This window comes from Dermacentor silvarum, chromosome 10 (assembly GCF_013339745.2).
Source record: "Dermacentor silvarum isolate Dsil-2018 chromosome 10, BIME_Dsil_1.4, whole genome shotgun sequence".
Classification (NCBI taxonomy): domain Eukaryota; kingdom Metazoa; phylum Arthropoda; class Arachnida; order Ixodida; family Ixodidae; genus Dermacentor; species Dermacentor silvarum.
Window position 1 is genome coordinate 113,650,237 of NC_051163.1, and position 15,877 is coordinate 113,666,113.

At 45.0% G+C, this 15,877-nt stretch overlaps 1 protein-coding gene across 3 annotated transcripts in view; it reads left to right on the forward strand.

Moving 5' to 3' along the window:
• The window catches only part of LOC119466489 (protein kinase C delta type), a 711,485-nt gene that overhangs the window by 614,133 nt on the left and 81,475 nt on the right, over positions 1-15,877 (forward strand). The gene's annotated exons all lie outside the window — the stretch shown is intronic.

Genomic DNA, 15,877 nt, shown 5'->3' on the forward strand with positions numbered 1-15,877 from the left:
AAAGCGTAATACACGAAGCCGCAAGAACATCTTAAGCCCCAAGCACGAATATGAGACACATTCGTGTACTATTTCCCATCATTTCCATAGGGACTGAGGGGATCGCAGCGCCAGGGGCTCCCTCTAGTGATTTTAGTAGGAAACTCTGTGGTCTGCAACGCAACTGGCGGCGCTTCTCGGCACACCAGTGTTGTGCCAAGATTCTGTGGTTGCTGCCAAGGGCGCTGCTCCTTCTGCCCAGCCGCACTTGCCACGCGTGCTACGTTGCGCCAGCATGCTGTACCCGCATACAGTTAGAGCACCGTCCAAGGAAAGCGGGTGCAACGCTATACGTCGCTATTGCTGTCAATGCTTCACCCTTCGGGCGAAGGTACCCTGTTTATTGTTTTGTTTTTATGCATAACGATTCGTGACATACTACCGTGTCACAATGTATAGGACAGCGTCCACTACGGACCTGTTCTAACAGACAAGCGGAGTCCGTTCGCCAGGGTCCGCATACGCAAAAAGCTCCATCGCTAAATTGCACCAAGTCTTATTATTAGAGAAGGCGGATAGCCAATGGAACAGAGCACCGACGAGCGAAAAGTTCTGCTAACTCGCGCCCAGATTACGCAAGATCAGAAAATGTCAAAGTATATGCACCATTGCTCCCCCGTGGGTTAGCACAAAGCCCCCACTTCCGACGAATTTTGGGCGTGGCGGCTAGAACCACAAGTGTGATTTAGTTTGTCCGCAAATGTCTTACGTTTTGCCGATTAGCGGGTTATCGTAGGCATAAATGTGAGTGGCTGGGATGGTGGCGCCACGAAGTGGCACCGAGCTCAACTAGACAAGCACAGAGCTATTATTGCTGTAACCAAGTGTATTCCACTTCGCTACTGGTGTACAATCGCGAGCAAAAGTTCGTGGACCAAAGATGCCACGATTTTATTTTTCTTCTTCGCAGCCTGGGCATTCCGGCTGAGATCGAGAGCGCACACCGATGTGCACGTGTTTTACCGATACGACGTATTAAGCCAATTCGAGGCCGCGGAGCTGTGTTTGAATTTATGTAATTTTTTTGCTGATGCCGTGGTCTCCAAACTTTTGCTCGCGACTGTACATTTTCAGCAGCAGTGTAATCGCGAACACGTAGCCTTTCTAAATTTTTTTTTTCTTTTTTTTTTTTTTTTTTTTTTTTACAAGAACACTCATGGAACACGAGAACCTGTGTACAAGACATTGGGGTTAGACGAAACGTCAAAAGGTATCACTACCTGCGTCTGGTAACCAGTATTACGCAATCGCCAGTGCCTGTACCAGCATACCGGACACGCTAAACATATCTGCATCTAGTGAGTAGGTGCGTACGCCGACCAGCGCCAGGCGTCCTTCAGACGCCGGGTGTGCTTCCTATTTGCCCATTGCGAATTTCAGCTTGATTCACCCTTTTCTCAATACTGAATGGCTCACAGACCTGCTACGGCCTCCTTGATTGGCTCAAAAGGCCAAGATGGCACAGTTTTTTTTTTAATTACAATACTGTACTGCCAATCTCTTGCGATTTCATAGCAGGCGGGACACAGAATCAAGTACAGCACGAAGTCGTGAATAAAGACAGGTGAACTAACTTACAATACACAACGTTCAAGTGTAGCATAACGCAATGCGGCAACATTGAAACATGAACATTGTAACATCAGTTCACACGATTTAGGCATCCTAACCATAACCATGCCCATGTTACATAGTTTACACTACAGCGTCGAACTAGAAGAGCATAACATTGCAGTACAGACGCAATCATCAATACAATATATGTACACAGGAAAAAATAAGAAACGAAGAAGAAAGAAAACTCAAAATAAATAAAATTGACATACATAAACACGTGCTCTGCGTAGGCATTTGTATAACAGGCCTGCTACCAAAGATAACATGATAAAAGGTTATTTCTTAGGGAAAAAAGGTTACGGTAGTTATTGTAAATGAGATACAAGCAGTGTTTTTTAATGAGGAAACAAAACTGTTTATCGACACAGTGTTAGTAATTTCCTTGTCTCATTTATTTGATTCTCTAATTATAAGTGGGAAATATGAATATTTAAAGCAGTTTCAGTTGGCTGAGCATTTGTCCAGCGTTCGGGAGTGATTATGTCGAGTTGGTCTGGTGATGGTTAAAGAAACAACTTTAGATATATCAAGTAGGTGGGGGGATGAAGTTAGGAAATTTGCAGGCGCAAGTGGGAATCAGCTAGCGCAAGACAGGGGTAATTTAGACATAAATATAGCATGATGATGATGATATCAGTTTTAATGTCGCATTTCAGAGATTGGAACAAACAGTTTAGTCTTGGTAGTTTCACTCTGTTTTAAATAGTTAATAAACCGGCTTTATTTATCATTTCTGTTGGCGCATAAGTTCGGGTGTATTTGTTGAATGCAAGCCTGATTGCTTTACGTTGAGCAGCTTCTAGTTGTGATAAAGGTTTCTTATTGGGAGAAAACCAAGCAATTATGGCATATTCTAGGATTGGCTGAGCCAATGCAGTATAGGCTAGTACTTTCGTTTTAGGTAACGCGGAGCGGTGTCGACGTCTCACAAGTAAAAGATTTTTCAATGCAGATGACGTGATGTTGCCTATATGAGTTTCAAACCTGAGATCATGTGAAAGTGTTATACCCTAAAACTCGTGCTCGTCAACCCTTGCAATAACGTTATTATTCACTGCATAGTAGTAATCAGTTCTTTCTTTTTTTCAGTTATCGTGAGCACAGCAGATTTCTGGATATTATGTTCATTTGCCAATCTTCGCATCGTTTAGGAACAGACTGTAACAGTTCATACAGTGTCTCTTGGTCCGCTGGTGAGTTAACTTTGCGACACAAAATGCCAATCATCTGCCAATAATCGAAATTCACATTGCACATGGACGGCAAATCATTACTGCACAGAAGGAATAGCGCAGACGCCAGGACACTGCCCTGGGGCACACTTGATGTGATGGGTTCTAATGAGGAAGATGCGTCGCGAAATTGCACGAACTAATCGATCAGATTATTAATGTTGAATCCAATGAGCAACAGAACTGTCACCTAAGGCAGAGAGAAGTCTTAAGGTGAATTTTTTGCGGGACACGCGGTCGAACTGCTCTGGAAAAATCTAACAGTGTCAAGTCGATTTGTTTCTGGTTGTTATTCGTTATCGATATCTTGCACTAATTCCACTAGTTGCGTTACTGTCGCGCGCCGTCTTCGAAAGCCCTGCTGATATGGGGATATTATGCAATGTTTATGGAGGTATGTGGTTATGTGTTTCAATACTATATGCTCTAAAAGCTTGCATGCTGTTCAAGTTAGAGGGATAGGCCTATAATCTGAGACGCCGTATACTTACTTCCGCATTATTCCAAGGGGACGATTTTAGCAGTCTTGCACTCACGGGGGACAGAGCAGGATTTTAATGATTTGTAGAAAATTATGCTCAAGTATTCAGATATTCATTCCGCAATTTGACAACGTGACGGACATGAACAAATATCTAGAGCAGCACCTCCGTTAAAGCTCGTTCGGCGCAGAAGTGCGCCAATGCCGTATACTTTCGTACTAAAATTACTAGAGGAAACTTTTGAGCGGCGATAGTTCAGCTACCACGGGAGCGGCGGTTAGTGCGTCAATATGTCTGACTTTCCCGTTGCCTTATTCTAAGTTCTTGTGGCTTTTTACTAAGCCACACCCTATCGTATTGGCTGGAATTTAGAAGAAATGCTATTTTTTTATAAACTGCAGTAGGCTCGCAATAAGAGTGCGTATACTTCCATGATCACTGCGAACTGTTGCGTCTGTAACTCAATGTGGAAAACGATTAATTTGCAAAGTCACAAAGTCAGTTGAAACCAGAAGGACAAAGCTCAGGCAAATCCACGTGCTTAACATAATTCACAAACTAGCTGAACCGCCCCGGTTGCGCCACCCCTAGGCACTATAATGGAAAAGTTCCTTCTAGTACTTTCGTATGAAACTCTATAGCCCATGCCAGATAACAGCACCGGCGCTCGAAGCAAGTGAATAGCGATAAATATGGCAAGAGTCCCCGGCATCCCGTAATGGAGGGGAAACGGGCGAGGAAATGCTCTATCTTAACGGACGGAAAGCGGTGTCATGACAGTGACGAGATAAATGGCGGCAGCGTGAATCAGGCTTAACAGTCGTTCATTTGTCTCGTGAAACAGCCCACGTTCTTTAGACTTGTTTAGACTTAGAACGTTACAGTGAGTAACGTCCAACTGATAACGTTACCGGAACGAAGTTCAATCTCATCCTTTCGGAGTGCACTTAAAGGCATTGGGGTACCGGCAACCTGCATGTCAGGATGGCGCTTGGCGATTTATAACCTTTGGCACGCTTTAAAGCCTAAACTAAGCGAACAAGAAAGGGATTGTAACGCAAGTGCATTTTTATAGCAGTCTAAATTATCGTCTTTCAATCAAAATCAACATAATCACAACGACAACACAATCACCATAATCAAACGTTAATACGGAAGACGTTGGTTTTGCCTAGATAATAGAATGCACTAAATATTAAGCGTTGTGCAATGTGGCAGCAAGCAGCAACACATACAGAGTTTTCAGCCTTATGGGCGTTGTTTCATTGACTTAGGCAGCGCGAAATAACATAGACGGAGGGAAAGAAAACACAGACACAGCGCAGGTCTTACCAACTCCCAACGCAGGCATACCAACTCCGCCAGCAAAGCCCCCTTTGATAACGTTGTTTCTTCTTTTACTACAATTTCTTTTACTATTATTGTTTCTATTGAGCGAAATAGAGTAGCCATCACCATTATAGCGTGACTAGACCTCTTTGTTATTTTCATTTTATTAAAAAGAACATCCCATCCAAGTAATCAGCAAATTCTACCATTGCTGCCCTTCAGCAAGAGGGTTTAAGTTGCACCCTGTATCCCGCTGAAAGCAAGTGTCGCAGCTTGTAATCCTCACGAATACCGATGTACGCCATGCAGAAGACAGATTGCAGATCAGCCTTAAGGAGCCTTTATTGTTTCCGAGAAAAGTGCGATACGCCAAATATGACTTCCTCGATAGCATCCTGTAATCGCTCTTTCTCCCTTTTCAACCCGACTTCTTGGCAAACACGCGTGTCGCGAAAACTTCAACAGGAAAAAAACACAGCCTACACCGTTCATACATCACCTCAAATGCTCTGATATAGCGCAATCAGACAAAAAATATCGTCATGGTGATCCTCGCAAACGAGCGCTTTCGCAGTTCGCCATAGACGTGATCGATGGCCACTCTGCGAGCAGTAAGCCGACAAAGACAGGCCCACAACTCGCGAGCGTTCTTCCTGCTTTTTTCTTTCTTTTTCTTTTTTTTTTTTTTTTTTGTGACAACCTCGCGTGCGTGGTATAGGCGTGCACAGCACGTTGTTCGAGAACTCCGCGACTTCGACGCTTCGCGGAGGGACCTTACGGCACCGCTTACGTAACTCGCGCGCACACCCTCGCGCAAAGTGCGTCGCTCGCGCGGAAACCAAAAACCCGCTGATCTGGTCGTCGTCCTGTCCGCACCGCGGTGCACCAAGTTGCGGCTCGCCGGTGCGCACCGCGCGCTTCTTTGAGCCAGCAAACCGTTGGCTTCAGCCGGGCGAGCGACAGCGGAGACAGACATGCCTCGGCTGCTTGGAACGTCACCAAGAAGCGGGCTGGCATGGGAGGGCGCGAACGCCATTTTTTACGCATTCCTCGCCTCCCCCATCGCGCGCTCCACTCCTTCACCGAGACGAGTAGCTGCGGCAGCCAAGCAGAATAGTGAGAGAGAGAGAGAGAGAGGACGAGAGTCCGTGAAGCTTTCCAAGCGAGTGTACAGTCAGCTTGTGACTAGAGTGACGCGAACCTAGCAGCTGACGCCATTTTGGGGTAACAAGGACGCAGTATGCAGGAAATCTTGCTTCTCAGAAAACACGTTTCGTTGCCACTCTGCGTAATCGCGTAATTAATTAAAGGCATTCTTGCGTCTTGCGGTGAGCACTGTGCTGCGTTATGTTGCTTCGCTTGCGCAACGATTCTGCTGCAGAGTGAGAAGGAGTGCGAGAGTGGAGTGGAGCGAGAGCTACGCTATTTCGCAGCGTAGTGACCGACTCTGTTTTCTTTATTTTGCTTAACACTAAAGCGAAGAGCAGATGCTGCAATAAAATGCGCATTAATTTGATGAAGTGACTGCCCCTCGAAAACTGGCAACAGCTCTTACAATATGAGGCCATTTTTATTTATTTATTTTATTATTTTTGTTTCATTAGTAGCTTCAGAACCCGAATGCAATTCGGAATATATGAATGTAGGGCTGATATTTGTTCTTACAAGCTCATATAACTTAAGAAGTGCTTCATGAATACAAGCCCACTTCTATGAACTGCGCTTACGCGCCAGTTAGGTTCTAGGTCGCTTTGTAAAATAGCAGGGTCGTTAACGCTGTGCTGTTAATTTTCCGAAATGCATCATTATATAGCTTGTAAATGAGTAAACATTACTGAAAACAAAGTCCTCAAATTTGTTATTATATTTCAAGACGAGTACATGGCGTAAGAGGGCAATCTGAAGCCTGTGATACTCCGGAGTGGACACGCCTTGTAGAAGTCAGTATTTCACGCAACAAGTTCTGACGCTATAAAATAAATTCACCGAGCTAGGTAAAGAGATCAGCATTCGTATTTAATTGGCTTAGATTGAAGCCAAGTTGTTTCTAAATGACATTATAAAATGCACTAAAGTAGCCAAGAAAATTCTAACCAGTTTTCTAAAACTAAGTGAAGTTAGTGATTGAAAGAAAAAATCAGTTGACCTTTGAAAGAAAACAATTTGCGTAATACCGCATTGAGCAGAAGAAAACATCGAGTCTGGATAAAAGGAAACAATTGTACTACTGTGGCAACAAAACGTATTCAAGTACTTAAGAGGGAATGCTAATTAACCCTTTCAGCGTCACTGACGTATAAGTATGTTTCCACGTTTCTTTCCCGCCCTGTTCCTCGTGACATTTCTTTTGTCCGATACGAATGTGAGGACCACACCTAGAGAGAATTGGACATTATTTGTGTCATATTTTCATTTCTGCACAACCAAAAATAAACCAATGTGTTCGTCTTATGTTCGTGAAAAAACCTGATGCCTGCCACTATTATTGTAATAATATTGTAACGGGAATCATAATTACCACAATGGTAAACTGGATAGCCTTCGTTACCTACAGTGTACAGGAGTGGTGTAGGTCTATATCGACTCCTCAAACATTTTTAACAAGTTAGGAAGTAGTACAAAACGTGCTTTCTAAAGATGTGCGGTAATTAGGTCGGCAACAGGCCTGCTGCAATCTATTGCCATTTTGCAGCGCATTCAGTAAAACAACTATTTGGTCAGTAGGAGGGCACTGCTGCGATCGAAATATTGTAAACGCACAGCTAAAATAGTAACCACGTCATCTCAAAACGTGTTGAGGGCGATACAGTGCGAACATTGCTTCACGTCAAATTAAGATTAGGGTCGCGTTTAAAATCATTGCTCTCCCTCTCAAGCAAGCATTAAAATTAGGCGTGCGGTGAACACCGGTCTGAATTTCAGCGTCGCCGGTAGGACGGCCATAGAGGCGCCGACGCCGGCTGATGTCCACGCAGAAAATTATTAACGCTACAGGATTAAGGGCCCCTTGTCGCAGAAAATCCGGCGTCGGCTTCGGCGTCGGCATCTTGCGGAAATAATCGTGCTGAACCACATCATCCCGAACCATACCGACCACAGAGGCCCTCCACGTGGCGCAAGGCGTTAGTGAACAAAAATTGAATTTGTCAAAGTAAAATCTGTCAGAAAAATTGTAAGGTATCACTTGACCACAACCTACAGGCGTGATAGCGTCGGATTGTACTTTGAATATACGAGAAAAAAGCCTGATAAGCAGCCAGGAATCTTTGAATGCTATTGCGTTCCACACATAAAGCCGAAGCTTAAGCGTCCTCCAATTCTGATGTTGTTTCGCTGTACTTTGGTTTTAGGCAACATTGATGGGAATGTTGAAAACCGAGCCTTTCTAAATTTTGGACACGCGCGCGCCTCGGGGCAACAGTCAACAATTAATGACATAATGAAAAGAAGGTCCTAGGGCCTTCAAATTTTTAAATAAGATGGCTTAGTTGCTCCTGTAGAAAATGTCTTCCCAGCAATGCATTTGTGTTTAAATGTGAAACCGACTTTAAGGGGATCAGTGTAAGCTTGGTCTTTGTAAGCTGGCTTTGCCACGTTGTGTGTTGCAGTGAAGCCTACTCATAAAGAAAAATGTGATGTGAACGGAGCCCGATAGCGCTATCACTTTCCACTCTTAAAGGCATAGCTTAAGCATCCTCCCATTTTTTTTCCCGAAACACGTTCTTGACATTTAAACCACCTCTTATTTGTAATTGCCGAAACCCAACAGTTCTGGCAGAAACTAACCAAGACACAGCAGTCGCGTCACTATCGGCGTAAACATACCGTGATAGTTCACCGACGTCGTGCAATAGGCGGTATTTGTGCAGCTGCATATGTAACTACTACCAGTGCAACGTCAGCGCTATATTGTATGGCCATTATGAGTGTATGTGTAACACAGACATGTGGCACTGGCAATCTTGGCAACTAATTCACGAAGGTTTACATTCGTAAGAACAGTCTGTCGATGGGAGGGAGGGGGGGGAGGGGGCAGGTTGCCTCCGTTAACACCATTATCACGATTGGCCAGCGCCAGCTCTGACCGCAAGTTGTATGTCCTGGTATACGCATTGGTCCTGCCGGAATTCACACATACATTCTCATACATGCACATCATTCACATATACATACACATCATTCACGCATTGTACTGCAACATGAAAAACTCCCCGATACAGCTTTCTGTTGCTCCATACGTGCTACATAAAGTTTTTTTTTTTTTCGAGTGCCAAATAAGCCCGCGAATACGCTCAAAGTGCCTCGAGCGACCAGTCACGCGGCAATTTTGCGAGTATTCGCGGGCTTCTTTCACGCTCGGAAAAACACTTTTATGTCGCACGTATTGAGCAACAGAAAGCTGTATCGGGAGTTTTTCATGTTGATCTACAATTTTCTCATTGCCACTTTTAATCTAATTATAATGCAATATTAGACTAATCATTTAATTAGGCGGCATGCAAAATAATCTGAATATGTCCAAGCGACAGCAAACAACATTACCCTGGTTATGTGCAGCTACGTGTAATTTGCACATTTTAAAATATTGGTGCTTGATAGTTGGGACACCCTGTATAACCGCCTTTTACGCATGGTTGTAAACAACTGCCATCAACTACAGCCTCTTCGGTGTATAGTTGGCAATGTTCCCCTCATCAACTACACCTCTTCGGCGATCTTCGGTCATTCCCGAGGCTCGCCCACCGCCTTTTTAGGCCCCAAGATTTGTAGAATTTTTCTTCGTGACTATAAATGTCAGTCATTGGATATATAAATGCGGCGCGCTTTCATTATGTTAATACAGTATAGGAGAGAAAACTCCTGTCTGTTCGCGAATATTGACCAACAAACGTTTCGCTTCTGAAATGGCGACTCCTAATTCCTCGAAGTGTCACTTCCCTTTCCGGTCTAACTCGCAAGAGTGGCATGCCAGTGACTGGAACCAATCAGCTAACACTGTCACACCTGTCTGTTGCATAAGCGAATCGTATTCAACTCTACAAAGGTGGTTCTTGTGTGAATGGAAGCCCTGCATATGCGTTTCTTATACTGACATCTCAAGAGCGAAGGACATTTACATTGCATTACTTTACAACGTCTGCAACGGCAGAGCTCTATACAACACTTTCCGCATTACGCTTCATACGTATACAGTTATTACTTTTTGGATATGTAATTTTGAGCGATTATCAAGCTTCACTGTTCTGCATAAAAGAAATCAGCTTGGGAAGAGGAAACAGTGCCATATTATACGAAATTCAAAAGGCCTACGCTACAGCAAAGGTTGCGTGCTCCATATAGTGCATGTAGTGGAAACGTTGTATGGTTCATGTTTAGCTTGTGTCCCGTATTACAGTGGATACCAAATGATTGTTGCATTACAAGGAAATTCGCCCCTGATGTCATGGCACGCGCAGCTCGCCCTAATGGCGTATACTATTGCTACTGTATCCCTAGCGGTGAGCGATGCCCGTTCCCTTTAAACAAGCACGGTGGCTGAAAGTCCAGGAAACCTGCCTTACAAGTTATACCAGATAGAATCCAATATGGCATTTCATCATACCTATGAAACCCAGCCGCTCAGTAAAGAATTCAGACTTCGTATTGGCGCAGCCCATACAAAATGGTTTTTCTGCAAGTCAGGAAAAACCGACAGTGATGCGTGCTCTTGTCAAGAGGCTGAAGATATCGAACGTCTTCTATTATACTGCAAAAATTATGATAATCACCTTTACGAAGCCTCTCGTGACTATACATGTTCTGTATTGGAAGACAGCACCTCAAGACAAAGTCCTGCGTGCATGGCATTCAGAAAATCTGCACAACAATGGGGCACGCATTAATGCAGTCTCTTGAAGAATCGGGAATATGTAAAATTCCACAAAGTTTTATTAATATAACTTAGATAACGACGGCTCATTTGTGGGAGTAATCTCTCTTTTTTAACATGTGCCCATTTACCGTTTCCGTATTCACATTTCTCGCCTGATTCCCCTGGCTTTTGTTTGCATGTTTGTGAGCGCTATGTTTTCCAGCAACGACCGACGATTTACACTTTAACATGAACTTTCGAGCTTTGAAAATTGCTAGGAAACATGTTTCTTTTCTCGTAATTGTGTCGTCTGTATGTGAACTGTTGTCACCATGTTCTTTTGTTTTTTCTTTATTAGAAACGTTTTTTCCGATTACACCTTTGAATTGAGGGCAGCAGCAGGCGCCGTCTAACAGGCCCGAGCAACTCCTTAAAAACCGATAATAATAAAGCATACACAGTATAGTTTATTAAAGTTCGTAGTACCACGGCCGCTGGTAGTAGCATCAAACTACGGGAAAAAAAAGTGTTACAGACACTATCAAACATGTTTGTTTTCCCAAACAAACGCATAGCTTATCGGGACCGTAAAAATCAGATGAACACACTATAAATACTTCCGATGTATGCTGTAACGCTGTTTGAGGATTGCGGCACGAATTATTGCCGACATTCCTTGGTAGACGGTATGACAGTGGTACGGAGACAGTGCGACATCGACGACGGTGTGACCACGATTGAGTGATGACGAGGTAGATGAGGCGCTGGCAGCATAACCAAGGCGGCAAGACGCCAACGGGATCACGACAGCGTGACGTCGGTGGCTTGAAAATGGCGGCGCACCCGCGTTTCTAATGCGAAAGCGTCAAATGGCCCATTGAGCAAAAAAGCCTCGCGTATGTCGTATGTAGTACCGAAACGACACTTAAGCTCCCGTTGCCATTGGCTGCGACGCCACATCACGAGTGCACCTCAACGGAGCAGAGCGGGCGAAAGGGCACGCATGCAGCCGGTGTAGCGCGCCAGGTGTCGCGAGGGGAGAGGGCATCGCCGCGACGAGCACGTCGCTTTCGCTCTCAGGAAGCCTGCGTTATGCGCGCGTTCCTTGTCTGCATAAGCACTCGGCTGCGTTCTAAATGCGCCTCCGTAAGGTAAATTCAATAAACGCCAAGCGTCTAAACGCGCTCGCTTGCCCGCCAAGAGTTCATAACTCGAAGGACCGCTCAGCGACGTGCAATTAGGCATTAATCCTCTCGCATTCACAACTGATAAGAAGTGCCTTAGGCATCCTCCGGTTTTTATTATTCGCTCGTTCAATCCACTCAGTCCAGACACTCTTTCGACCATTCGCTTTAAGATCGTGCATATCCCAAGCACAGTAGGGGTCGTTCTAAGCGAAGCCGGGATGAGCCGGCAAGAAAAAAATATTTGCCGCGGTCGAATGCCGTTAAAACAAGCTCATCGAGCGATAGTAGTGTTTTGTTTGCTTTGGGAAAGGACACAGACGCTGCTCGGCGCCATCAGCAACTACCGCATCTTACAATTGCACCACAACACAACACAAGGACGCCGCTCGGCGCGGCAGCAGCAGCGAGCGAATTGACCTTTTTTCTGCGTCTCGCTTCAACGCGAACTAAGCGTGGAAAGCACAGCGCATATGAAGCTACCCGCACTCGGCGCACTTTGTACACATCACAGATGGCTTTGAAGGTGAGGCCCGCGCGATCGCGCACTTGGTCCACATCGCAGATCGCTTTCATGTTATGGGCGCCCACGCGGCGTAGGCAGCTGCAGCCGCCGGTAGTGGTAGGCTAAGTCCCAGTTTTACCTTGGCTGTGCTTGAAGGTCACATTTAGGGAACCGGGCGTTTTCTAAGTTGAAAGTTTGAAAGTTTATTTAACATAAGTAAACTATACAATTAGGAAGTACACACTTTTGGGACCCAACAAATTTGTTAAAGGGCCCCTACCGATTGTTATAAAGGAAAAGGCACTTCTATGGCAGCTGTTAGTTTATACTACGAAATCACATAAAACAAAAGCAGCTGAAATAACTGTGCACCGTTCGAGATGCATCGTTTCAGCTATCGTTCTGAAACGGTGCATCTCGATGAGAGACGCGCAGCGGACTTGGTCGGCAAACGCGCCACCACGGTGTAAGGTATCTATCTTACACCGCGCGCGCCACCCTACTCGGGCGCGCGAGAACGCGGGTCTTTGCATCGGCTGAGAAAAACAGCCTCCGATCACCGCGAGAACGGGTGAAAGAACCAAAGAAAGCTATTCGCTTTAGTGGCAGCTTTGAGAACGTCCCATGTGTAGGGTAGCAAACCGGTTGTGCTGAACTGGTTAACCTCCCTGCCTTTTCTTATCCACTCTTTCCTTCCTTCCTTGAGAACGTTAAGAAAATCGAAGCTGGGCGCACGTCGGGGAAAAAAAAACAACGCCGAAGCAGAGCGTGCAAACGGGAAACGCGGTTGTCACGTGACGTGATTCATCGCGCGCGGTATGGGTGCAGTGATACAAGTGAAACTTGCCAGGCTCTGGACGCTTTCCCAGCGCTCTAACGATCCGAGAGAACGCCCCCTTTCCCTATCCGACCCCCTCCACTTTCCCGGCCTGCTTTCAACGTCTCTCTGCGTGGCAATCCCGACCTTGCTTTTGTAAAGTGCAGAGGCAAATCAATGTCGCCGGCTGGCGATGCTCCAAATGCTGGAGCATTTATAGGCACTTACGACGTTGTGCGCTTGTTGAGCTTTGTTCTATGCAGCCAAGGGCCCTCGTTCGTGCTTTGATATGTTCTTGCATCTTCAGCAACGAAAAAACAAAGGAGAGTAATAATAGTGTTTGCGTATAATGCCAGTGCCGGAATCCCTTCATCGCGCTTTAATTTTTTCCTGTTATTTTGTTGTTTAATGCCAACCCCTAATCCGGGTTATACCATTGCAGTGTGCACAGCCAACATTAAATGTGGTGTCATTTATTCGCCTCACAATAGAAGTTTGATCCTCTATATATATCTATAGGTTTTAGTATTAACGATTACGTTTCACCTGAGCACCTGGACAGAACCGCGAAAGCCAGTGCCAGGGGCGTCATCTCGTGGCTCCCTGTTGTGATTAAGCCACGTGCTTATCTACTGCGGTAAAGATTTTTGTGAGTGCGTAATGTTTCCAGCGCTATAAAAATGTCCCGCTAATATATTATATGTAAAGAAGGAAGTTCCGGCGCATTTGATTTGAACGAAGGGTCACAATATTCGCTCTGTCTCCGTCGTCATCATCATCATCCGCAGCAGCATCACCATATTCGGTTTCGCTGCAGGACGAAGATCTCAGTCAGGGATTTTGTAGCTGACCATTTTCCATAGTGTCACTACTCCAACTAAATCTTTTGTGCCGTCCTTGACTGCGTTTAACCTTCCTTCGTAACCACTCTGCTGATCCAACACACGATTAGTTATTAAGACGAAAGCCTTAGATGGCGCCGGGGTTGAAAAATCCGGTGTCCGGCGTTATGGCACCAAAATTCATGGTACCAACATGCCACATGACGTCACTATCTGTTGGTGCCACCAAGGTGTCACCAACAAAGGTCGTTGGTTCAAGTGCCTTAATTAACGCTACCTTAATTACGATACAGCTAATTAGTGCACTCGAACCCACGACCATTGGTGTTAATTAGGGCGACATTAATTAAAGAACTCGAACCCAGCACCTATGGTGGGAGAAAACAAGTAATAGGAAGTAACAACGCATTAGAAGGAGAGCGTCAAGTAATTTAATTAATGTCTTGTCAGCGCGCAGGCTTTCACCTTCATCCTCTTTAGCGTATGCTAAAGAGAATGTCAACTGTTCGTTTCGCTCACTACGTGACCTTCAGAGCTTCGCTCACTGCTTTTATACTCAGCTAAAGTGCCAGCTAACCCCGTTTTTCCTCTCACCTGACATGCCCTTCTAACTCTACCCCTGCCGTTCTTTGTTTAATCACTCGTGGAACAGTCCGTTCCTTCATTTCGCGTTTAAGTTATGTCAGTTGGTGCGAACAGGCCAATGCTCTAGGCCTTTTCATTTTGTAGGCTTCCTGATATTCGCACCGAAAATTTCGGTCAGATGTTTTGATATTCCGCATATTATTATGTAATAAAGCTTTCTTTGAGCGCCACAGGAAGCAGCTACGTGGGACACCGATGTACGTTGTTCCTGATATTTTTCAAACAAATGTTTTATAGCTCCAACTATAGGCTCAGTACCTCTGTAAAGCAGACTGGCCTTGTGGACTGACCAATTTTGGTTTTACGATGCTTGTTAATCCAATTAGTAAGCTAATATTTACTGCAATTTCAACGGCCGATAAAACTTTGAACCTTCGTGTAATTCTTCTATACTATGCTTCGTCTTTTGGGACGAAAGTGCGACCTTTCTAGTTGTACATTGCAAGAAATGGCGTGTAAGCTGCCCTCAAGGCAAATACAGTGTCGAAACCTATTCAGTGATTTGTTAGTGACAAATATTACTTTCCTCGTTTGCCATTCCCCTTTTTCTCAGTGTGGAGTATCAGGCCAGAGATACGCTCCTCCTACCAACTTCTTCGCTCTTCCTCTCCTTAAACCTTCTCTCCATCTCTATGCAGAAACGAAGCAGAGAATGCGCGAATCAACAAACGACTTGAAACAAACGACTTGGTGCGCTAATCAAAGCACACCGTCCACCCTATTTTTATTCAAGCCACAATACACATGGTTTACGATCGGTAGCGAAAACGTGAACGTGGCCAGTATTATTACATACACAGTACTTACTCGATGCGATTGACGGCTGCACAATTGACGGTGTTAATCTGACTAAAAAAAACATTTTAAATTAATGTCATGCCGAGAAAATACGTCGTGCATGCATGAATTGTTAGTAGTTACATGAGAAACCAAGGAACACTTGCCCCCGTATTCGGAAATCCATGAAGTCCATGCTTCAATTTATCTAAATGACACCTGTCGTGAACTTGAAGCATGTGCTTCTAGTTAAGATATACCCGCCGCGGTGGCTCAGTTAGCTAAGGCGTCGCGCTACTGAGCACGAGGTCGCGGGATCGAATCCCGGCCGCGCCGGTCGCATTTCGGTGGAGGCGAAATGCAAAAACGCCCGTGTGCTTGTGTTGTAGTGCACGTTAAAGAACCCCAGGTGGTCAAAATTCATCCGGCGCCCTCCACTACGGCGTGCCTCATAATCAGGACTGGTTTTGGCACCTAATACCCCAGAAAGAAGTTAAGATATATATCTCAGTATCGCGGTTAGTCTCTGACGTTATAATTGGAATTACATTATGTAC